This window comes from Protopterus annectens, chromosome 17.part0 (genome assembly GCF_019279795.1).
Source record: "Protopterus annectens isolate FY-2018-M chromosome 17.part0, PAN1.0, whole genome shotgun sequence".
Taxonomy (NCBI): Eukaryota; Metazoa; Chordata; order Ceratodontiformes; family Protopteridae; genus Protopterus; species Protopterus annectens.
In genome coordinates, this window is record NC_056751.1 from 674,111,142 (window position 1) to 674,136,265 (window position 25,124).

Consider the following 25,124-nt stretch of genomic DNA (forward strand, 5'->3'; position numbering starts at 1 on the left):
ATTTTTACATTGTATTCTGTATTTATCAGACCAATCACTGAGTACAATTGCCCTTCAATATGTACGTGACCAGGCATATGAAAGAACTGGAGTGTCCACAGAGGTTCTTCCCAAAAAGAGTATATGGTGAAGAATGGTCTATATCAGAAGAGCGAAGAGGCATTTCATTGAACGCCTCTTCGCCAACACATAAACAGCGAATGCACTAAAGTGTGAATGCTCAGAACACCGATTTCTTTCCCTGGGAAAGAAATCTGTAGCACAAACACACACATTTTCAAACATAACAATGTGGGGGGGCTTCACCCCCTCCCCCCCAACTAAATTTACCAACTCTGAGATCGCACTACAGTGGGGAAAGGGGCAAACACACAGGGAAGGCCAAGCAATTTCTTTCCCAGGGAAAGAAATTGCTGTTCTGAGCATTCACGCTTTAGTGGGTTCGATGTTTATGTGTCTGTGAAGAGGCATTCGATGAAACGCCTCTTTGCTGATCTGATATAGACCTGGTGAAGAAAACATGTCCTATGCAGCCCACCACATAGCTTAATCTTTATACCTGGTCTCCTAAAGACTACTGAGAAGTGATCTAATACTGGCCTAAAAACATTTTCTGATCCAGCTATTATGGGGCTCCTTACCGAAATGTCAACATTCATAATATACTGAGTGCTGACAGACAGAAAAGAAAGGGTTGAAAACTCAGGACAAGAACAAATCTTGAACATCATTTTTATTTAAACTTTTTTTTGCAGGGGCAAACCCACCTGCACCCATCAATGTGGGGGCAAGCCCCCACATCCCCCCAAACTTTTTTTTCCAAAATCTCTTTATTCAGTTTTTCAATAATACCAGTATTACAACAAATCAAAGGCATAAATCTGCAATACATACAGAAGACATAAAAGCTAGAGACAAACTATATACACTAGAAGTCACTACATCAGCAAACAAAAGAGAGAAAACTTCTTAACATTAATTGAAAGAAGGGAGATAGTATAAGGAGCATAGTTTATAAAGAGATAAAGGTAGACATTTAATCACTTGTTATAGATAGGTATACTAGAGATAAATGGAGGTGTATGGACAGGAAAGGAGATAAGCTGCTTATAATGCAAGCTTTGCTTATAAAGGTTTGTCTTAACAGGTCAGTGTGGGGTCTCTCTTTAATTCTTAAGAATTACATCTAGTAAATAACCCCAATATTTCTGATAGTAATGCTTTTGTATTGTTGCTGCATAAACTAATTTATGAGATGAGATATATTTAATAGCTAGTTTGCTAAAGTCTTCCCATGTGATTGGAGATGTGACAGTCCAATTTTTTGTGATGTAAAATTTAATAAGGGCACACATTGTGATAAGGATCTTCTTCTTCATTCGGCTGCTCCCGTTAGGGGTCGCCACAGATCAACTATTTCCATTTCTTCCTGTCCTCTGCATCTTGCTCTGTCACACCAACCGCCTGCATGTCCTCTCTCACCACATCCATAAACCTTATCTTAGGCCTTCCTCTTTTCCTGTTACCTGGCGGCTTTATCCTTGGCATCTTTTTCCCAATATACTCTGCATCCCTCCTCAGCACATGTCCAAACCAACATAATCTTGCCTCGCTGGCTTTGTCTCCAAACCTTCCAACCTGGGCTGACCCTCTAATATACTTATTCCTAATCCTGTCCATCCTCGTCACACCCAGTGCAAATCTTAACATCTTCAACTCTGCCACGTCAAGCTCTGATTCCTGCCTTTTTGTCAATGCCACTGTCTCCAACCCATATAACATAGCTGGTCTCACTACCCTCTTGTAGACCTTCCCTTTCACTCTTACTGGTACTCATCTGTCACAAATCACTCCTGACACTCTTCTCCACCCACTCCATCCTACCTGTACTCTCTTCTTCACCTCTCTTCAACACTCACCATTACTCTGAACTGTTGATCCCAAGTACTTAAACTCATCCACTTTCGCCACCTCTACTCCCTGCATCCTCACCATTCCTCTATCTTCCTTCTCATTCACACACATATATTCTGTCTTAGTCCTGCTGACCTTCATTCCTCTTCTCTCTAGAACATATCTCCACCTCTCCATGGTCTCCTCCACCTGTTCCCTACTCTCACTACAGATCACAATGTCATCTGCAAACATCATAGTCCACGGGGACTCCTGTCTGATCTCGTCTGTCAACCTGCCCATCACCATTGTAAATAAGAAAGGACTCAGAGCTGATCCTTCATGTAATCCCACCTCCACCTTAAACGTATCCATCACTCCCACCACAGACCTCACTGCTGTCACACTATCCTCGTGCATATGCTGTACCACTCTTACATACTTCTCTGACACTCCCGACTTCCTCATACAATACCACAACTCCTCTCTAGGCACCCTGTCATATGCTTTTTCTCAATCCACAAAGACACAATGCAACTCCTTCTGACCTTCTCTGTACTTCTCCATCAACACTGTCAGAGCAAACATCACATCTGTAGTGCTCTTTCCTGGCATGAAACCATACTGCTGATCACTAATCATCACCTCCCTTCTTAACCTAGCTTCCACTACTCACATTGTGATAAGGATATGTTTTAAAATATTTGGATGTTTATTTGTGTATGTGTGCAATACAGCCATCTCCCATGACAGGGTTGTTTTTTCATAACCCATCTTCTCTAATCTAGCTCTCAAAGGTTGTGTACCTTACTACATTCCCACATGACATGGAAAATGTCAGCTGTTTGGTTTGGGCAGTGTGGGCATATAGGTGTAAATTTAGGATTGAACTTATTTAGTTTTGATGGGGTATAGTAGATATTCCCCTGGATTCACTATGCCCTGCACGGTGTGCAGGATCTGCAGGAGCTCGAGCAGGCAATATGTCTGCCGTGCGATCCAGGAACAGCGTGCAGGGGCGTGCACGAGAGCTACTGCACTAATCCTGCACAGATGAAGCCCTTGTATGCAAATCACCCCATTTTCAGGAGAAATCCATGCAAATGAGGTGATATTGCGATCCAGGAAGCTTGCAACCGTCTGTGCAGGACTAGTGCAATCAGCAGAAATGTACTCGATTAGTGACGAGTACATCTCTGCAAAATCCGAAACGGGGTTATGACACCTCCAAATAAAGGCTGCATATCATGTAGTAAGCATGCCAATGGCCAAGTACAAGGCCATTGGCATTGCAAACAATACAAAAAATAAAAAAAATCAACTTTGATTTTTTTAGCTGATCTCGGCTGTTTAAGCATAGGGCAGCGGCGCCCAAATGGGATCGGGGGAAAATAAGAAAATAAACCTAAAATAAGCATTCTAACTAAAATCAGTATTCTGCCATGCAAGTCAATGACAGGCAGAAGACAACCTGGCCAGTGAGTAGTGGTTGCTAAGGGGAGAGGCTCAGTGTGAGACATGTAACTATGCATTAGCAGGCAATCCTATGCAAATGAGGGGAAGGATAGTGAATCCCAGTTTTACCCAGCATGTGAGTCAGGTCCCAACAGTGTAAGAGTATGAATAGCTTAGTGCAAGCCTAGGAGGTAGGTTCCCTCATGGGGGTGTGTGTCAGGCATACTGTAAGCGGATTTGAGCCCTGTGGCTCGGGTCTGCTCCTAGCTTAGCACAGCTAAGCTAGGGTGTGTGTCTAAACCTGCCTAGCACTCTTTACAAAGCTTAAGTGGGTGTGTGTGCCGTGCACCGGCTTTTACAGGATTAAAACAGAAGTTAAACAGGAAAGAGCAGCAATGTGCACATGTGAGTACTCTGTTTGCCCGGCACCCCCCCCGCCCGGGCTTAAACAGGAAGGCAATGGGAAGGGAAAACAGCAGTAGGAAGGTAATCAAGGAGTACTAGCTTAGCTGCCAGGTGAAAAGTATCAAAACCAGCCAAATACACAGGCAGCAGAACAGCCCAGCCAAGAACACTACTATAAACTATGCAAACACCTACCCCTCTGGTTTTTCCCACATGCTACACCACCAGTGTAAACAAGTGGGGAACTTTTAACACTCACAACAGCAAAATGTTAGGGGCTGCAATAGCTATCATACAACTTGTGGAAGAGGCTGAGGGTGGTGAGGATGTGAATGCTGCCGAGCAACCCACAGTGAGGAGACGGAGAAGACTGTACAGACTCAGGGTAAGCTACCAAGGGCTATATGAGCTGGAGGACAATAGGGTGGACAGGGACCTCCTAGAGCAAATAGTTGAGCTGTGCCGGCCACGCCTGACACACAGAACTAACAGAGGGGAACCCATCCCAGTGGATACCAAAGTATGTGTAGACCTAAGAATACTAGCTACAGGTACCTTCCAAAGGCCAACTGGGGATACGATGGGGATTTCATGGGCATCAGCATCCAGGGTACTCCACCAGTTCCTGGATGCCATGTCAGCACATGTTGGTGAGCATGTATATTTCTCAAACACCCATGAGGCATTGGCCAGCAATATGTGTCTCTTTCACCAAATAGCAGAATACCCTGAGGTAGTGGGTGCAATAGACTGCATGCACATATGCATCAAAGCACCATCCGGTGAGTGGGGTAGGGTCTACATCAACCGCACAGACTTCCCCTCCATCAACTGCCAGGTCATGTGTAATGCCCAGGACATAATAATGAACGTGTGTGCTGGTTTCCCTGGAAGCCAACACGATTCCCACATCTGGCATCTGATGCAGCTGTACCAGAGATTTGCCAGTGGGGACATCCCACATGGTCACCTAGTGGGGAATGCTGGATATGCACTGGAGCCGTTACTGATGACACTCTTCGGAAATGCACACACACCCGAACAAGAACTCAATAATGAGGCACACGCACAAACAAGAATCATAATAGAGCATGTGTTTGGGATGCTCAAGTCATGGTTCTTGTGCCTAGACACATCCGGTGGAGCCTTGCAGTACTCACCAGCTACATATATGCAAATTGTCCTTGTATGTGCCATGCTACACAATATGATCCTGTGGAAACAGCTGCAGCAGGAACAGCATGTGACAGGGCCACACAGCCCCCCACCATTGCCAAGGCCTGCACAGAAACAGAGTGACTCAGAGGAGGAACAACCTGAGCCTGCCCCGGTAGGCAGAAGGAGGCATGCCCAGTGTGCCCTGGCCTTGGCAAAGAGGCAACACATAGCACATACACTGACATGGGAGGGACCCAGGAAATAACACCTCTCTCTGACTCTCACATACAGTAAAAGGGATGCCAAAACATTACACTACCTGTGCCTAACCATGTGTAGGGAGTGTACTATGTGCATCCAACATAGGCAGCCCTGCAGCACCACCCTCAATACTGGGACACCCACAAGGTAAGTGACTCATACATGCCAGTCGGGGGGGGGGTCACATAACCAACAACCATCACAGCCAGCAGGACGGGTGTAGACAAACACAAACAAAGGCTGTACTATGGCCTCTGAATGAGGCCTATAGGTAACCTCCCCCAGGCCTATACAGACAGACTACAGCAGGCCAGGTAGTGGGATGTCAGTTGTGAAGGCTAGGAAGTCAGAAACTAATATGTAGGTAATTAAAAGCTAAGATCTGTAGTACACTGGTATGCCTCTTGCCAGCATGATAGGTAAGACTACAGACTGAAATGGAGTACCCAACATACCAGTACAGTCCTAGCAAATGTGTACAAGTGTCCGGTGTGCCCCCATCCTACATAGACATATAGTAACAGTCAGACGTGCCCCCATCCTGTGTAGAAATGTAGAAATAGTCAGGTGTGCCCCCCCATCCTATATAGAAATATAGTAACAGTTAGGTGTGCCCCCCAAACCTGTGTAGAAATGTAGAAACAGTCAGGTGCCCCCCCCCGCTATGCAGAAATGCAGTAACAGTCAATGCTAAATGATCGATGTATACCCTGCAGAGACAGCATGCTATCTGTCCGTGTAAAACACAAAGGTCAGCACTGCAGTACAAACTACCTGGACTTGATCCACACATGCAATTCAGTTGGCCATACTGGGCATGCTCACACACTTAGAGAAAAGAAAGCAATGTTAGTCAACAACATACTGAAAGGTTGTACTGGGCATGCTCACACACTTAAACACATGAAGGCCATGTCTGCAAACACTAGTGGACCAGACATATCTGGCAGTCGCAGTTGTTAGTATAGACACTTGTCAGTATGCACCACTCATGCTTTGCACATACAGTGGATAGGAATACAGACATATATGTAAGGACAACACACTATAATAAGCCAAAGGTAGACAGACATAGATGTGTGGAAAAGGGTAACCATGACAAGGAGCCATCCAGGCCTGTACCACTCAGCACACAGCCAAAGGGCCCCAAACACATGAGGTGCAGATGTCACTCACTGCAGATACTAGCCACCAGTATCTATCAGCATTCCAAACTATGTGGTGCACATGCCAGCTGTGCAACATGACTGTACAAGGAAGTAGTCATCTAGCAGCTGTATGCACTTACCTGTGAAATATGACCCTGTGTGTGTCCACATGTGGCATGCCAACCCCTAGATGAATGGGTTATAGCCCATGTACACACACTGCCCTCCCCATTGTCCTACTATGACAAGCCTGCTGAGGTTATCCAATGTGAAGTACACCTTTGGGAGAGATATAGCCCAATAATCTCTGTGGTCTGTCCCATAACTGTGTATAGTGTGATAAGCTAGTTAGGTAGAAGTTTGAATCCCAGACTTGGCAACTGTGTGTGCATCTGTCTGCCTATGTAGAGAGCAATGCTCTTTAGGATAGTCACACTCCCAACAATTCAAATGATCAACCTTGGCAAGGCTGCTGATGTCATCCACCTAGAAATACACCTCTGGGAAAATTGTAGCCCAGTAATCTCTATAGCATGTCCAGTAATTGCGTACTGCTGTTATGTGATAAAGTAGTTAGATAGCTGTTCTAATCACAGACATGACAAGTGTGTGTCTGTCTGACTCTGTGTGTGTAGAGAGCAATGCTTTTTAGGGTACTCACACTGCCTATATATACTCAACTTTGGCAAGGCTGCTGATGTCATCCACCTAGAAATACACCTATGGGAAGGTTGTAACCCAGACTTGGCAATTGTGTGTGCGTCTGTCTGTCTGTGTAGAGAGCAATGCTCTTTAGGATAGTCACACTCCCAACAATTCAAATGATCAACCTTGGCAAGGCTGCTGATGTCATCCACCTAGAAATACACCTCTGGGAAAGTCATAGACCAGTAATTTCTGTAGCACGTCCTGTAGTTGTGTACTGCTGTTGTGTGAGGAAGTAGTTAGGTAGCTGTTCTAATCCCAGACATGGCAAGAATGTGTGTGTGTGTCTGTCTGTGTAAAAATCAATGCTTTTCAGGGTACTCACACTGCCTACAAGTCATATACTCAACTTTAGCAAGGCTGCTGATGTCACCCCACCTAGAAATACACCTCTGGGAGCTTGTAGCCCAGTAATCTCCGTAGTGCATGCCATAAATGTGTACTACTGTAGTGTGACTTAGAACTGTGGTAGGGTTCCATCCCCACCCATGGCGGTTGTGGATGTTTTGTGTGTGTTGCAATGTCTTTGTAGGAAGCAATGCATTTTAGGCTAGTCACATGCAGTACATGTCAGATGGCCTACTTTGGCAATCCTGCTGATGTCATTCATTGTGAAATACACCTTTGGAGAAGGAGCATTCCAGTAATCTCTGTGGCACTTACTATAACTGCATAGTGCTGTAGTGTAATAAATTAGTTAGGTAGGAGTTCTATTCCCACACATGACAGGTGTGTGTGTGTGTGTGTGTGTGTGTGTGTGTGTGTGTGTGTGTGTGTGTGTGTGTAACTTGTATCCTGTGTGGAGGTGAGTGTGAGTGTGTGACACTTGTGGCCAATGTGGAGTGGGTTTTGCATATTTCTTATATGGTGGCCCTACTATATATCACAATGTCCGCCGTACAGGGATAACAGATGTGAAATAGCAGAGAGGCTGGGGTGCAAAGCCATACACATACATGTGACATTGAGGCCAGGCAATCACAGTTAGCAACCCCAGTATTACCTAGAGCACACTCTCAACCCGTTTCATACACACACACACATGCCTAGTCAACAGCCAATATATGGGTACTACACTGCATATTGGCCACTTATAGTAACTATGGAGTGATAGCAGTGGGCTACAGAGGGCATGGCACCCTGTCCATCTGTCCAATATGCATGTACATGCAGACAGTGCACCTCCCACAAGTTCCCCAATGGACACCTGCAACACCTGTGGTGCCATCACATGTGACCCGCAAAGGACATACCATGCCTGACAACATGCCCTGTATTGACCGATGTGACTGACACCAGGGAATGCCGTTAGCATGCTATCAATGTAGGTGCAGGGTAAACCTGCTGCCCATTACCAGTACCCACCACAGGTGGGCAAGACTGGCACATCTGATGATAATCTGTGTTCACAACATGGGCCAAACACCTCAGGTACAGTTCCACATGTCACTGTACATGCATGTGAGAGGTGTGCACATCCCAGACACCTTTCATGTCATGGACTAAGGAACAGATACATGGCAAGTGATTCACAGCATTGGCCACACACAATAGTCACCCAGGTGACTGGATGGAGGATACAATACCCACCTGTGTGGGCAAATGCAGAAACTACAGCCCTGAGCCACAATGCAGACCATTGTCATGTGGCCTAATGCCAAGGTATACCCATTGCCTAGCCTTGTATAGCCTGCTGGCACAGTCGACTGCCACACACCCATGCAGACATGCACCCATGCATGTCAGTACTGGCACCTTGCGTGTTTTTGTGTGTGTTGTATGGTGATTATGTTCACATCCACACTCACTACAACTGCCATGAGCATACTGAAACATGCTGTCTGATGTCAGACACCTCCTCATACCCTTTGCCCATACAACCTCTGTATGACCCATGTGGTGCATGTGATACCTGCACAGTGATATGATGTGGCAATCCCACTAATGATGAGTTGCACTCCTGGCCCTGCCAAGTGTATCAGTGTGTGTGCATCGCTGTGAGAGTGCAGCTGTGTCAGTGCTGGCACCTGTTCATGTGGACAGGCACTTGTACGTCACCTACCGTATAGCTACTGTATCCCTGTTGCAGATGTCACTCATCATCACATATATGTTCTGAGGGCTCCACAACAGATAACCCATGTGGCGCATTTAATAACTGCATAGAACTGTGAGAGCACTACATAGTTCCAGAACCGCAAAGTGAAGACAATAGTTCGTAAAAAAGGTAAGTCCTTTATTAGTTGCCAAGTGGTAAAAATCCAAAGACAGTTGGTACAAAGCAGCAAAATCAGACCAAATGGTAAAATCCAAAGTCAGTAGGTACAGAACAGCAAAATCAGACAAGCGCTTTCGCTTGGAGAATGCCAAGCTTTTTCAAGTCAAAAACAGTTGCCTGCAGTGAGGCAACTGTTTAAATGAGGATGTTAATTAGTCACATGTTTGGTTAGAGCTGAGTTGCATTAAGAAACAATTGAGACTGTTTTGAGCAAAAGAACAGCCAAATAATAAAATGAAACATTAAAATGTGCATAGGTTAAATTGACATTGCATTGTTTATACATGACTGGTAAACCAAGTGAGTGTTATGATGAAATTAAAAACTTTGCTTGTCCAAAAGGTTTGGATAGAAATACAAATACAAATACAAGTGGAAGTTTAAAAAAAGCTGTGTGTGATCCAAGTGAGTTTGAAGTCAGCAGTCCTGTGTAATATGAGAATCAATGTAGTACTGTTGTGTTAGCCTTAAAAATAGATGTTGTGATGCATATGAATTTGCACTGCTTATATTTTATTAGATTTTATATAGATTATAGCATGTCTCATCCTATTTTCACTATTTTTCAACACTGTTTCTTTGCCCATTGAACACACTTGCCCCAAGTCACCAAGTAGTGCAAATTCATATGCATCACAACATCTATTTTTAAGGCTAACACAACAGTACTACATTGATTCTCATATTACACAGGACTGCTGACTTCAAACTCACTTGGATCACACACAGCTTTTTTTAAACCTCCACTTGTATTTGTATTTGTATTTCTATCCAAACCTTTTGGACAAGCAAAGTTTTTAATTTCATCATAACACTCACTTGGTTTACCAGTCATGTATAAACAATGCAATGTCAATTTAACCTATGCACATTTTAATGTTTCATTTTATTATTTGGCTGTTCTTTTGCTCAAAACAGTCTCAATTGTTTCTTAATGCAACTCAGCTCTAACCAAACATGTGACTAATTAACATCCTCATTTAAACAGTTGCCTCACTGCAGGCAACTGTTTTTGACTTGAAAAAGCTTGGCATTCTCCAAGCGAAAGCGCTTGTCTGATTTTGCTGTTCTGTACCTACTGACTTTGGATTTTACCATTTGGTCTGATTTTGCTGCTTTGTACCAACTGTCTTTGGATTTTTACCACTTGGCAACTAATAAAGGACTTACCTTTTTTACGAACTATTGTCTTCACTTTGCGGTTCTGGAACTACTCTTCTTGGTGTTATCAGTTTTGCTCTTATTTTTCTTCAACAGCACTACATAGTTGTCAGGGCTTTGATACCCTGTGCTGATAGGTGTGTGACACAAACATGCTTCAGTTTTACTTTCCAACCCCTCCCTGACATGTCTTTGCCTCTATCTGCCTCTCCCACTCTCTCTCTCTGTTGGATGTGGAGACCTACACCTGCTTTGCTTAGGCAGCAGCATGTGTAGTTTAAGTGATGCTCATGATCAGCTGATGGCCTCTGCATGAATTGCAGCCCTCCCCTGGCTGATTGCATGTGGAACAGCTGTGGTAACATTCCCATAGCCAATTGCATGGAAACACACTCCAATATCTAGGAACATCATGTCGGTGTTGGCCCTTTGCATTCACTGTGAGCAGGAACTAGATCTGTTATTTGGCAAACAGCATCTCAGATGGATTGGGGATTTACCTCTAACAACATACACTGTGGAAACAGAGGAACACACAGTAGGGGGATGTGTCAGACCTGACTACAGACTGTAAGTGCTGCTATACTGCATTTGGAGTAATGTTGGTTTAACAGTGTGTGTGTGTGTATATGGCTGTCCTATGTCTCAATACCTGCCATGTCAGTTCCATGTTTATGAGGAATCCCCATCTGCAGGGTCATCTGCAGACTGGGCAGTGTGTTGTGTCTTTGGTTTCATGTGTTACCCACGGAGCATCTATCTGTGGACTACAGAAGGTAGTGTGAGGATTGTAGTCTGTAGATGGTGACAGCTGTGACAGTTACTGACTGCATATCCCTCATAGGACATATGTTGCAACACACCCCGTTACAACAGTAAATGTATGAAGTTATCACAGCAACATGTCAATATTGGCCCTGTGTATGTGCTTACAACCACAACTCTGTCAACCTTTGTACATATGTCGTGCATGACGTGGTGCATATGTGCTGTATACCATAGTTAGTGTCATCATATTTGATAACAAGCCAGTGATATATCAGATTGCTACACATGTTATGTACAGTAGAGGTTATATTTCATGACATAACCTGGACACTCTGTGGATGATTGTACAGTACTGAGGTCTGTGTACTTATGGTGAATGTCAACAGTGTGTGTATTGTTAATATATACTTTAGCCTGTGTACAGACTGTGGTAGATGTCATTGTTCTAGTTCCCGTCCTATCTGATGTTACATGGTGCTCCACTGTATGGTACCGTATTGGTGTACATGTTTGTAGGGCCATGCACACGCATGTCCCATACCACATGCAGCCATCAGACCAAACTGTGTAGCAGCCCAGTATATGTAGGGTCAGTCTGTGAGTGGCACATATGAGGATGGTGTTGAATAGAAATGCACTTTCACACAGGTGTATCTTACCCTGTGCTGTGACATGCCTGTAGAGCTTACAATATATGCAGATACATGTGCATTCCCCCATAGGAGATGTAGGCTAGTGTTGAGCCAGTCTGCTTGTAGCCTGCACAGTGCATTGTTACCTGCCTAGCAGCTTAGTGTACTTACCCAGTGAGATGTCATGTGCAGATACTTGCCAGATGTACTGCTGCCGGACCTCCCTTAAAAGTCATGTATGTCAGACAGAGCAGTGGGATGCTGTAGAGATGTATGTCAATATCTAGTGGGTAGTATGCGGCCATGGCACCCCTGTACCAGCGGTTATATGTCAGACCAGACAGGGGTGTGTAAATGCATAACCTGTGGTGGCAAATGTATACCAGTCGTTATGTGTTATACCCATCTACATGGCTGTCTACATCCATATTGTTAGGCATGGTACACATGTTTTGCACTAAGGGGTTATGTGTATACCTCTGGACTGTACAGAGTGTGTCAGAATGTCCACATATATTGGCCAATATCTCTGCTGCAGTCCACAGTGGCATTACTTGCTAGCAGTAGTACTTTACTATGATGTCCTTAGGATGTCTGTCGTAGCCAATGGCACACGTTATAAACAGATGTGACCACCCGCACACACCACGTCTGTGAAGACAATCCCAATAATAGTAGCAATAGTCTACTAATATACCTGCTATACATACCTGACATCCCCTTGCACTATGACTTTGGGACTATAGGGGCTGGGATAGGGCTACACTCCATTTCCAGGACATATGGTGGAAATATATGTACATATAATTATCCAGATAGCTATATATATATATATATATATATATATATATATATATATATATATATATATGTATGATTACACATGTGTAGTACTTCCAATTACCACTGTCATGACAACCACCAACTATAAATTCCTACATCATTTGGGCATGGTCCCTTTACATTCCCTGTGTGATGGACATCCATCCTGTGTGTGGGCATCAGTGTTACAGACAGCAGGTAGCAATATCTCTTACAGGAGAAATGGCACACTCGGGGCAGCCACATAGTTGTAGGAGGCTCAGGAACTACAGACAGAGTGTGAGTAGAGTTGTGCTATGCTTTGTATAGTACTGGTGTCATAGGGTGTGTGTATACATACTAGTTTACCTTGGAATGCAGTCTGTCTGCATAACTCACAACTGTGGGCTATCCTCTTGCTGGCCAGAGGTATGCCTATCATGTTTTGTCTGTCCACCACACATGTCCTGTGTCAGATATTACAATGGCAATGTGTGTGTTGAGTGCTATCTGTACATGGCTACATCCATTTCTGTTTCTAACCTCAATTCCCTGACTAAGGGCATGTTGCAGACTATCCTGTAACACCAGCAACTTGCTTAGTGTATGGAAACAGTTTTCCACTTATGTGCCTGTGTTCCAGCCTCTGTCCTCCACCTACATACCAAGCTTTGTACATATGACATGCTGTCGGGGGTTGTTCTGTAGTGGGCTGTGATTATAGCACACTGCTATTGCTGCCATCAGTCCAATGCTGTTGTATCCCCCACACATACAGTAGGGCTGGGGCCATATATGTGTGGGCATCACCTACACAATACATGTGTGCCCTTATGCACTCAGAGGCCAGTGTATATAACAGTGGTATTTGGCCCTGTATTATTGAGTCTGTGGGGGCACTATAAATGACCTAGGCTGTTAAAAAATATGGGGGTATCAGGGGTGAGCTGCCTTAAGGTATCTGGATGTACAGTACCATATACATCACCTGCATTTACATTACTTACATGAATTGGGTTAATACAAGCCTACTGCCTCCTGCCATACAGACTGTTCTGTTTGTCAGTGTGCTCATGATGGTGTCAGTTATGCCTTGTTATGTAACAGTTACAACCCATTTGGTCACATGACGTCTTTACCACCTAGTAATTTTGTACAGAGTGTAGATAGAGGCTGCTGAACTATACATCTGCATTACATACTGTTGATTGTTTGGTATCCTGTGACCCACTCTGACTTCACTATTGTACAATTTGAAGGGCATGGCCTGGACAGCAACAGTTGTGAACCTTTCCAGACTACTGTATTAGTGTAACTGTTTCACAGTTGCACTACTCTGTTTATATGGATGTCAGTGTCTGAACAGCTATATGACATGGCAAATAGAACTGTAATAGTACACAATTAAAGGTTTTCCATTTCTGCAAACCTGTGTGTGGTGTTTTTCCTATGACCTCTCTGTGGGTATATGTTGAGGCAACGATTGTCATTAGTATGGGTGGTCCATACAGTATCCAGTTGTTCAGGTGTTAACTGTAGGCATAGTGGCTATTCCATATTGTATGCACCTTCTACATATGTATCTTACTGTGCATATATCTACATGTGTACAGTGTCACATGTGTATCTATATATATATATATGTATATATACATATGCATATATATATATATATATATATATATATGTGTGTGTGTGTGTGTGTGTGTGTGTGCACGCGTGTATGTGTATATATCTGTATCTGCATATCTGTGTCTGTGCATCTGTATCCTGGGGATGTTGATGGCTTCCACATTTTACATTTCCTATGGGAGGCAGACTGTACTGCATGATATGTTACCAATACCAGCCTGACATCATACAAGTGGGATGTAGTACTATTAACATCTTGTGCCCATGTCGTGTAAGGTCCTGGTTATGATATTTGCAACACTTGGTAGTGTATTGCAGGGCGGACGTGTTTGGCGGTGGGGGGTGCCTATTCATACAAAACATATAGTGTGTGGGGCCTCTCCACCCCATTAACGGTGCATGTGGACATATGTGTTTTTGTTAATCTGCCATTGCTATCTACAGATGTATGGCCATATATACCTATATAGATATATGTATCTGCTTACATATATATAACTATGTCCGTATATACCTACATAGATATGTATCTGTGTACACATGTGTAACTTGCTGTGTATATGTAGACATATAAGTGTAGACATATATATGTGTCGATGTAGGCATTTGCATGTATATATGTTCATATATGTTAATATATATGTATATAGTTTTAGAAATATATATATATATATATATATATATATATATATATATATATACATATATAGATATGTTGTATCTGTTTAGATATTAATATATTTACGCGCACATACATCTAGATGTTGGTATACATTCTCTGTACAGTTGCATGACTGGACTGGATGATATGTTTCTGAAAACATCACATTTATTTGCATCTGGCATGGCTTAGTGGTAAATCACTTTATCTATAGTGTACAGGGTCCTGGGTTTGAGCCTTGCAGGAGCATTTTATTGCTGGGCAGAACACGGCCCATTGGATACCGAATGATTAAGGCATGTTTGAGCAGTTGTAAGCGGGTTTGTGCGGGAGTAAGCACTGCCTACACAGGTTAAGCAATATAGAAACTAACTGAGTGTAAGATACTGTAACTGGAAGTTAGCAATGCTTAGCTCTGCGCAAACCCGCGCAAACCCACTTACAAGTGCTTTAAAGTGCCTTAATCACTGTGTATCCAATGGCCCATGTTCTTCCCAGCAACAAAATAAACAGCCTCTGCTAGGCTCAAACCCAAGACCCTACACACCATAGATGAAATGATTTACCACTAAACCATGACAGATATACAAAATTCTGATGTTTTCAGAAGCATATCATCCAGCACAATCATTCAACAGTACAGAAAATGTACTTGAACATCTAGATGTATGTGCATGTGTATAATATATATATATATATATATATATATATATATATATATATATATATATATATATAAAAGTAAATAGATATATACTTCTCTCTCTCCATGCATTCATCTATACATATATGTCTACATATATATGTCAATATATATATATATATATATATATATATATATATATATATATGCAGCAGTATAGATATATATATATGTGTGTATATATATATATATATATATATATATACATATATATCAATATCTATATATAATATATAGATATGTATGTACAGATATATATATCTATAGATATAATAGAGAACATAAAGATGTATATGAACACAGGCACCATTAATGGGGGTGAGGGAGTTCAAGCAACATATGTCTTACACGTATTGATATCCCCCCACCCAGCAAAACAGGCCTGCTCTGCAATACAGTACCAACTGTTGCAAATGCCATAACCAGGACCTGACACTACATGGCCACAAGATGTTAACAGTAAGTCATTCCACCTGTATTATGTCAGGCTGGTATTGATAACATATCATGCAGTACAGCCTGGGTACCATAGTGAATGTACAATGTGTAAACAATAAACAGTCCTATGGTACATATACACAGACACATGTATGCATATACTTATATATGTGTATGTATATATATATATATATATATATATATATATATATGTATATATATATATATATATATATATATATATATATGTATATATATATATATATATATATGTAACTACACATACACACACAGAGGTATGTCTAGGAAGCTACATAATCAGAGGTTGCACACCATACTGAACAGCCAGTATCCCTACAGTTGCAACCTCATCTGATGGACAGTGTATGAGTCACCCATATCACAGACATTTGTTGCCTGAAACATATACCCACAGAGAAGTCAAAGGATGTAACACAACACACAGGTTTGTATACTTAGGAAAGGTTACATTGTGTACTATTACAGTTGTATATGCCATGTCATATAGCCGATTGTGCTTTGACATACATACAAACAGAGTAATGCAATGCTCAAACAGATCATTTTATATAGTAATCCAGAAACATCACATCTGTTGGTGTCCATGGCATGGCCTTCAAGTAGTACAACAGGAAAGACAGACATGGCTACAGCATAACAAGCAATCAACAGTATGTAATGCAGATGTATAGCCCAGCAGCCTCTAAATACACTCTGCATGCAATCCCTAGGGGGAAAATACCTGTGTTGGCACAATGGGCGGTATCTACCACATAATGCATTACCGAAATCATCACAATCACACTGATGGCAGTAAGCAGTAGGCCAGCAATGTTCACAAGGTGAAATATATGGTGATGTACATCCGCATACCTTAAGGCAGCTTACTACTGGTAGTGCACACATGTTGTAACACCCTGAGATACTTATGGTGCATACCCACCCATACACTGAACTACAGGGGCATATGACACTGTTACATACATTGACCTCTAGACTGCAGAGGTGCACACATGTGTTGTGCAGATGAAGCCCACATATATATAGTGAATATGTTCTGTACACCTTTATTTATTGACATCATACCTGATAACAAGCCAGTCAGATAACAGACTGCTGGACATGTTGTGTGTAGTAGGGATTGTGTCTGAGGACATTACCTGGACATTCTATGTTTGTGTGTACAGCATTATGGTCTGTGTACGTAGGGCAGGGGTCTGCAACCTTCAATATCCAAAGAGCCGTTCCTGACACCACGCCCACCAAACTAAATCCGTCATGAGGCACAACAGCTATCTGACTCCTAAAATGAAGATAGCAGGGCATATACGGTGTCATATATAGTTATACTAAATATAATATAACTAAGTGTATAAGAACAATACCTAACATATGTCCATAATTGTATTCATGTGTTGGGATTGCTTGATCTCTGTGTGTGTGTGTGTGTGTGTGTGTGTGTGTGTGTGTGTGTGTGTGTGTGTGTGTGTGTTGTGTGGTAGAGTGTCTATTAATCCTCAGAGGTACAGGGAGCCACTACAGCAGGGTTGAAGAGACACATGTGGCTCCAGTGCCGCAGGTTGCAGACCCCGAGTTAGGATGATTGACGACAGTATGTATATTGTGCATTGTGCTTATGAACCTTGGGCTCTGTACAGACTGTGGTAGATGCCATTTTTCCTGGTCCTGTGCTATCTGATGTCACATGCTGCTCCAGTGTGAAGCTTGTATATCATATGTGGCTGTGGTTGCATTGGCATTGGATGTGGGTATGTATTTCCTCACAGATGTCTGCTATGCTGTGCTGTGACCTGTGTGTCGAGCCCGCTATAATCGCAGTTATATGTGTATTCCCCCATACAATATGTAGTCCAGTGTTGTGGCAGTCTGTCTGTAGTTTGCCCAGTTCTTTGTGACATGCCTAGCAGCCTACTATATTATATATATATATATATATATATATATATATATATATATATATATATATATATATATATATATATATATATATATATATTATGTAGTATGTGGCCATGTGAACTCAGCACCACCAGGTATTATGTGTAATGACAGAGTGGCGTGTGTGCGTGCATACACTGTGTGGGCATATGCACTCCAGTATTGTCATGATATACCCATGTACATGGCTAGTAACATCCACATTGGGAGGCATGGTCTATATGTCTCGCATGAAGGGGACATGTGTACCCATATGGACTGACCACAGAGTGCCAGACTGTTCACATATATTGGACATATCCCTGCTGTAGTCCACAGGATCATTACTGTGCTAGCAGTGGTACTGTACTATGATGCCCTTAGGATGCCTGTCTGTAGCCAGTGGTGCACATGTCGAGCCTGATCAGCAAGGGCAGGGAATGCATTACAATGGAACATACAAATGAAGACATTGGCAAGCTTCAAACACTGGACCCCACCCAGCTTGGCCTTGTGAAAGGCCAATCATGTCTCCTGAACCTGATTGACTTCATTGAATCAGTCTCCAGAGCTGTGGAAGGGGGTAAAGTGGTCCACACAGCCTATCTGGACCTCACCAAGGCCTTTGGCACCATCACCCACTCTGGAAACATAGATAAATGTACTAAGCTGGCCATACATTTCCACGTCACATGATGGGGTGCCAACTGGCTTACTGACAGAACATGCACTGTAAAAGCAGCTGACTCCAATACCAGCTACAAAACACGTGACAAGTAGAGTACCTCAAGGTTCAGTCCTGGGACTGCTCATGTTTGGTATTTACTTCTCTGAAGTATATGCAGACACTATGGGACCCTGTCTAACAAAGTTCACAGATGACTGCAAACTGGGAGCCACTGTTGAATCCCCAAATGATGTGGGCATTCTACTAAAGGGCATTACAGACACAGATGCTTGGTGCTAGAGCCATGGCTCAAGCTTAATGGCCAGAAATGTGTGGTTATCCCACCATGTACCCATGAATTACTACATAGGTGGCAGTACACTAAACACCAAAGGTGTGATGACAGATTTAGGGACACAGGTGGACAGTGGTGTCACATTCAATAACCATATTGCCACAACAGTGAGGTGATCCTTCTATGTGGTACACCTCATCACTAATGGCTTACCATCCAGGAAAACAGAGGTAGTTGTCCCACTGTACTCATCCCTCATTGCCCACATTATAGAGTACAATACCCCATTTGGTATGTACCTCACATGACATCTGCAACAGCTGCAAAGGCCACAGTAATACATCACTAAAAGTATCACAGGCCTAAAGGACATGCCCTATGCTGATCATCTCAAAAACCTCCAGCTATACTCTGTGGCATATGGTATACTCAGAGACAATCTCTGCTTAACATACAAGTCCATGTCAAACCCTGGGTATTGACATCTGTAATAAGTGTATGTAATGCCATGTACAATACATGCATCTATGTTCTGTCATTACAGTAACAAGGGGTGTGAGTGTCATGTCTGGGACACACAAGTATATGAGACCTGCACAGCACTGTTATCCATATGAATGTATTACATGCAGGGGTGGTACCCCAGGGTACCTGCTGTCACACTGTCATTTAGTGTAATATGGCAGTACTACTTTTGACAGTGCTGTCTCAGGTAAGGCTAGAGTGCTAAAAGTACTACTGACAACAAGCACACCTCCAGGCATAGCTGGACTCTGAGGCCTCAGTGTCGTGTTCCTGATGTGTGGGCTGTGTCACCGTGTATATACCCTACTGGATAATGATCAGACATGTTATATGCCACTGTAGAGTACTGTCTGTACAGAATATGTTAGTGAGGGCGTACAACATTTAGTACTAGCATACATATTGTTGTCAAACATCCATCTGCACATTCATCCTACTGCATAGCTACTTGCCAAGTTGCTGTTTGTGAGTCCCTCTACAGATGTGTAGATGGCAGGTATCCAGCTGGGATATGTACAGACAACTTATGCTTGATTGACACTGACATGTCTGCCCAGCTGTGTATTTACTGGCACATATAGGAGACAACAACCTGTATGGTCCACCTGCCATGGGTACCTACACAACATTACACTACCACAATCAATAGAACATGCTTGTGTACAAGTCTCCAACACAGGCACTAAGCATGTGTTGTAATACATGTTGCATACATTTCAACTGGATCACCTCAGTGGCCATGTGCAGAAGGCACTCAGAGGATTGGCTGATGCATGTCACTCTCACCCTAATGGTCACCAAAGTGGTGTCGGTTGATAGATTGCCTGCTGGTACATGGCAGGTAGCATGATACCAATGTAAACACAATCCCTACACAACCCATCTCCCCATGGACAATAGCTATGGACACAGCTATGACCACCTACAGCAATGCACCACAGTACTGACACATGTGTATGTGTGCATTACTGAGGATAGCAGTGTCTGTGTGTTAGTACACCTGTAGGTCGGAACTCCATGACTGCCTTCACAACCACCTCAACACCCATTGCCATAGTCAGATGTTGCTGCCACTATGTTGGACATGACATTTACCCTGTTACACTCCTCACATGAGCTAAATGAGCCATGCATTACCAGCACAACAGTGTTGTACAAATGGGTTGATAGGCATGCGAAACCCATTGAGGTCTGGCAAGTGTGTGCATGTCTGCATATCTGTAGGGTACACCTTTCTGAGGTCACATAGTCCTATTACACTACACATTGCCACACAGTGGTACAGATAGTGTTGTCGCCCCCCCCCATAGGTGAGGCATGGCAATGCAACACACTACCATGCCTGTGACATGTAAGTACCACTGTTGTGATATACAATGGGTTGTATTGCAGTCATGGGAAATGTGTGATAGTAGGTATGTCAGAGTGTCATCATGTGTTCCAGTGTGTACAATAACCACTGGGGGGTGTAGTTGCTATGTACACTTCCAATACACCATGGTACACCCGGTATATGCCCCATGTACCACTTTACGTTGACCAGTCGCCCTGCTAGACAGGGGTCCAGGGAAGAAATAGCCAGGGAATTGTTATGGCTAGGCTTGTATAGACCCTAGGGCTGATGGCCTAGTACCAAGCTATGAACCTATGAACCACTGTCACCATCAACCATACAGGTAAATTAAACCACAATACAGCCCACTTACACATGTGCTGTGGGCAGCTTACCTGTGACACATTGATATATCACAAAAAAGCACTTGTGATGCCAAAGACATGAGTGGGCTGCACAAAAGTATTTTTAATAAAGCACAAACACAAATCACATTGGACACTGACTAGTTAATTAGCACCAATAGGCCCAGGTCTCTCAGATGTGTGTCTGCCTGTCATGTGTCTATCAATGTGTATATTATGGTATGTCACATTATGTATTATCCATATACAACCATTACATCCACCATTACCATACTGTACATATCTGTGGATGTTCTGCATGTAACATGTAACCTGGCACACACCTCACTCTAAATGTTGTGTGTTGTGTGCAATGAAAGCCACACAGTAAAGTAGCACTACATACCTAGGTAGGGGTCTAGTCACAGTTTTCCCATGTAAGAGTGTGCATGTATGTGGATGGGTCTACATATGGTAGCAGATTATACATGTCTCAGCGGATTACCCATCTATGTGGCACAGGCAATAACTGTTAGACAATCCTGTGATATGTGTGCAGCTGTACTCTGGATAAGTCCCAGCCATGGTGTCACTACAGTGCCATAACTCTTGTGGAATATGACTGCAGACCATCCTCCTGCTGACACATGTACACTTACAACACAAATGGATAACATTATGGAGATCACAATCACCCAGTGTTACTAACAACTGACATGCATCATAGCTGGATGGCAACACTACTAGATATGTATGCATTACACATTGCTCCTGACAACATGTTACACTGCATTACATTGCTGCACTGTATTACAGTCACCGTTTGCATCAGAACCATATTAGCCATCCCTGGATCGATGTTATGGATGACAGGGATGTGGCGCAAGTATCATCATATGCACAGGGTGTGTTGCTGGTTTGCCAGAGGCCGAGGGTGGTCCATACATTTGACACCATGTGTGTGGGTTAATTATTTGGATGGGGCATGGTAATGTGGTGCGTGTTGGCATGGGGTTGCCCTATATGTGTTTGTATAGTGTGAGGGTATGCATGCACACAGTTCTGCCATGTGGCTGCCCATAGAGGTGTTTTTAGACAGCTAAAGACCATACCTGGCAGGGTGTGCAGTTCACCGGCTCCGGCCACGGACACGCTGACTGTGCCTGCCAGGGGTTCCACGGGCAGGTACAGGCCTTGCGGTGCTGCTTTGCCTTGATGATGACAGATATCCGCTGGAGCCATGTCTCACCTGAGACTGGCCAGGGCCATATGCATGAGGCCTGCTTTAGTGTGGACAGCACTCCCAGTGATGTGCTGAGGCTACTACTTCCAGTATGGGAGTGGCTTGGTGTCCTAGCACGTCCACGTCAACTGCCAGATGTTGTTGTTTCTGGCCTACGTCCACACGGCCATCACACCACTCTCACCAGGTGTTCAAGCACAGGCATAACACAGTCGAGGAGGCCCACCATCTATCCATGATCTCATTCTGTTCATGGAGGGCAGCAGCAAGTTCAAGGATGTTGTCACTTACAGATGAGTAGGCAGCCATCTGCAGCCTCAGGCCCTGTCTGTTGTACATTTCTATACATGCCTGTGCCTCCATGACAGCCTGAAACATGCACCTGGTGGTACCAGTTGTGGCACCTCTGCCAGTGGCACGATGACCAGCAGCCCTACCATGTGCACCTTGGCACATCCACCTATGTGGTGGCCTGCCAGACATCTGGCTATGCCTGCTGTGGACATACACAGCTGGCATGGTCACCACACTACCCTGTGCACTGCCACTAGCTGCCAACTGTCCCTCAGCTATGGCCACTGGTGATGGAGTATGCATAGGCACTAGAACTGTGTGCTGGGGTAGGGTGGCTAAGAGGGGGATGTCAAATGTTGGTGCTGTGTCGACCCCTGACAAACCCACCTGTGCCTTAATCATGGTCTCATTATCATCAGTGTCTGCATGCACACCAACATCAGGTTGCCTGCAGGGGGGACCCTGATCTACCTCGCCACCTGTGGGGGATAAAATGAAATGCACTTTATGACCTGTCCAGCATTACATAACACATACATGCACACACGCACACACGCACACACACACACACACACACACACACACACACACACACACACACACACACACACATACACACACACACTCCACCAGACAGTCCCACATATATTCCCTTAAGTTGCCCATCATGCATCACGCCTGGTGACATACACTCATTAATACAACTCATTGACATCTCATTCTTCTAAATGCCTATGAAAGTGACCACAACAACGGACCTGTTACTCCACTAACTCCATGACCTGAGTGTAGTACTGTTTACATGGCCTCACTGCTGTCATTCAGTGTTCACCCTGTGTATGTTGGGACTTTGTGAGCTTGGCCCCTATATGTGAGGGGCTGATACGTTCCCTCCATAATGTCACACACTGTAGTGTCATGTGTAAGGATTGCTCAGTACATGCCTGACATGCTGCTCAATCAACCTATCATGTGACAACTGTGATATATGTATAGATTCCCTGCTATTGTCTAGTAATTTTCCAAGGCAGTGCTGCCTACATGAGTTGTCGTTCACTTCCCTGCTGTATGTGATAATGAGGGTATACCAGGTATCTACATTCCCTCCCAATGCATGTTCCATGCTACAGACATTATTAGACCATCAGCTGTCCTGTGATTACATATCAGACAAGTATTCCTGGTGTGTCTTGTGTCAGTCCATGTACTGCACTATCACAAAGGGACGTACTGCCATATCATAAACTCCACAGTCACACATGTGCATACATGGACACCCACACAACCATACACACATGCACACACACATCCTACATGCAGCATCCTCTCTCCTCTACACCACATTGAACCTACAGATGGCATGAACACCCACCCACACAGTGACACACACACTCACACACACACAGACACACATACAGGTGAGGTTGCACAATAATAGTACGCACAGTCCTCCCATTACCCATCTGTCAACATGCATAACATATGGTACACAACAGCATGCAGTGCAGCTATAGTCAATCCATGCTAGCAATAGTATACATGTGTGTGAGTCATGGCCTGTGTTAGTAGGTGATACCCCTTCCCCTGGGGAACACTGCACCCATATACACAGTTTTGCTGTGCACCTGTTATGCACCCTGCCATGTACTGTGCACCACAAATCACAGGTGTACATCCCATTGCTGAATGTGTAGTACTGTGTCAGTTATGTCAGCTGTAATGCTCACAGACTCTATGTTTTCCAGCAAAACATACCTGAGATGATGTGTGGTCAGATGTCAGTTGTGAATGCTTGACCATGTATGAACATTCAAATAGTATTACACTGGCAACTGCCGGATCATACACACTCTTATTGATGTGATGCACCACTCCTTGATCTGCCATGGGATAACACTGCTACATATATTAACAGTACATGAGCCTGATATGTGCCATATGTCCTGTACATCCACATGTAGTGTCTACTAAAGGTGTTAGGTGTGCAGATGCTAACCGCATTGCATACAGTCGTGTGTGTGCCTATGTGTGCACACGATTATCATGACGTTTTGTTCCACCCATTGTTATATGTATTACAGCAGTCACTATTTCTGTCAGGTGTATACTAGCATGACCCATCTGCATTTGCTTGTGTATTGTCAATCTGCCCTACACATGTTCCCCAACTCTGCATGATTGCAAGGTCTACTCATATGCACACCCCTTGGTGTTCACACACTGCTGTCACTATTTCTATGGGTGTAGAGTTATGTCTGCCACAGTTACTGACCCAGTCTGTGTGCAAATACAGCCATTCTTACCATCCTTATGGCTCCCTGCTGCAGTGCACAGGTGTATCATGCTGACACCCCCCACCTTCAGG

At 43.7% G+C, this 25,124-nt stretch overlaps 1 protein-coding gene across 1 annotated transcript in view; it reads right to left on the reverse strand.

Moving 5' to 3' along the window:
• Nucleotides 1-25,124, reverse strand: part of F11R (F11 receptor) — a 1,474,472-nt gene that overhangs the window by 1,075,686 nt on the left and 373,662 nt on the right. The window lies entirely within an intron of this gene.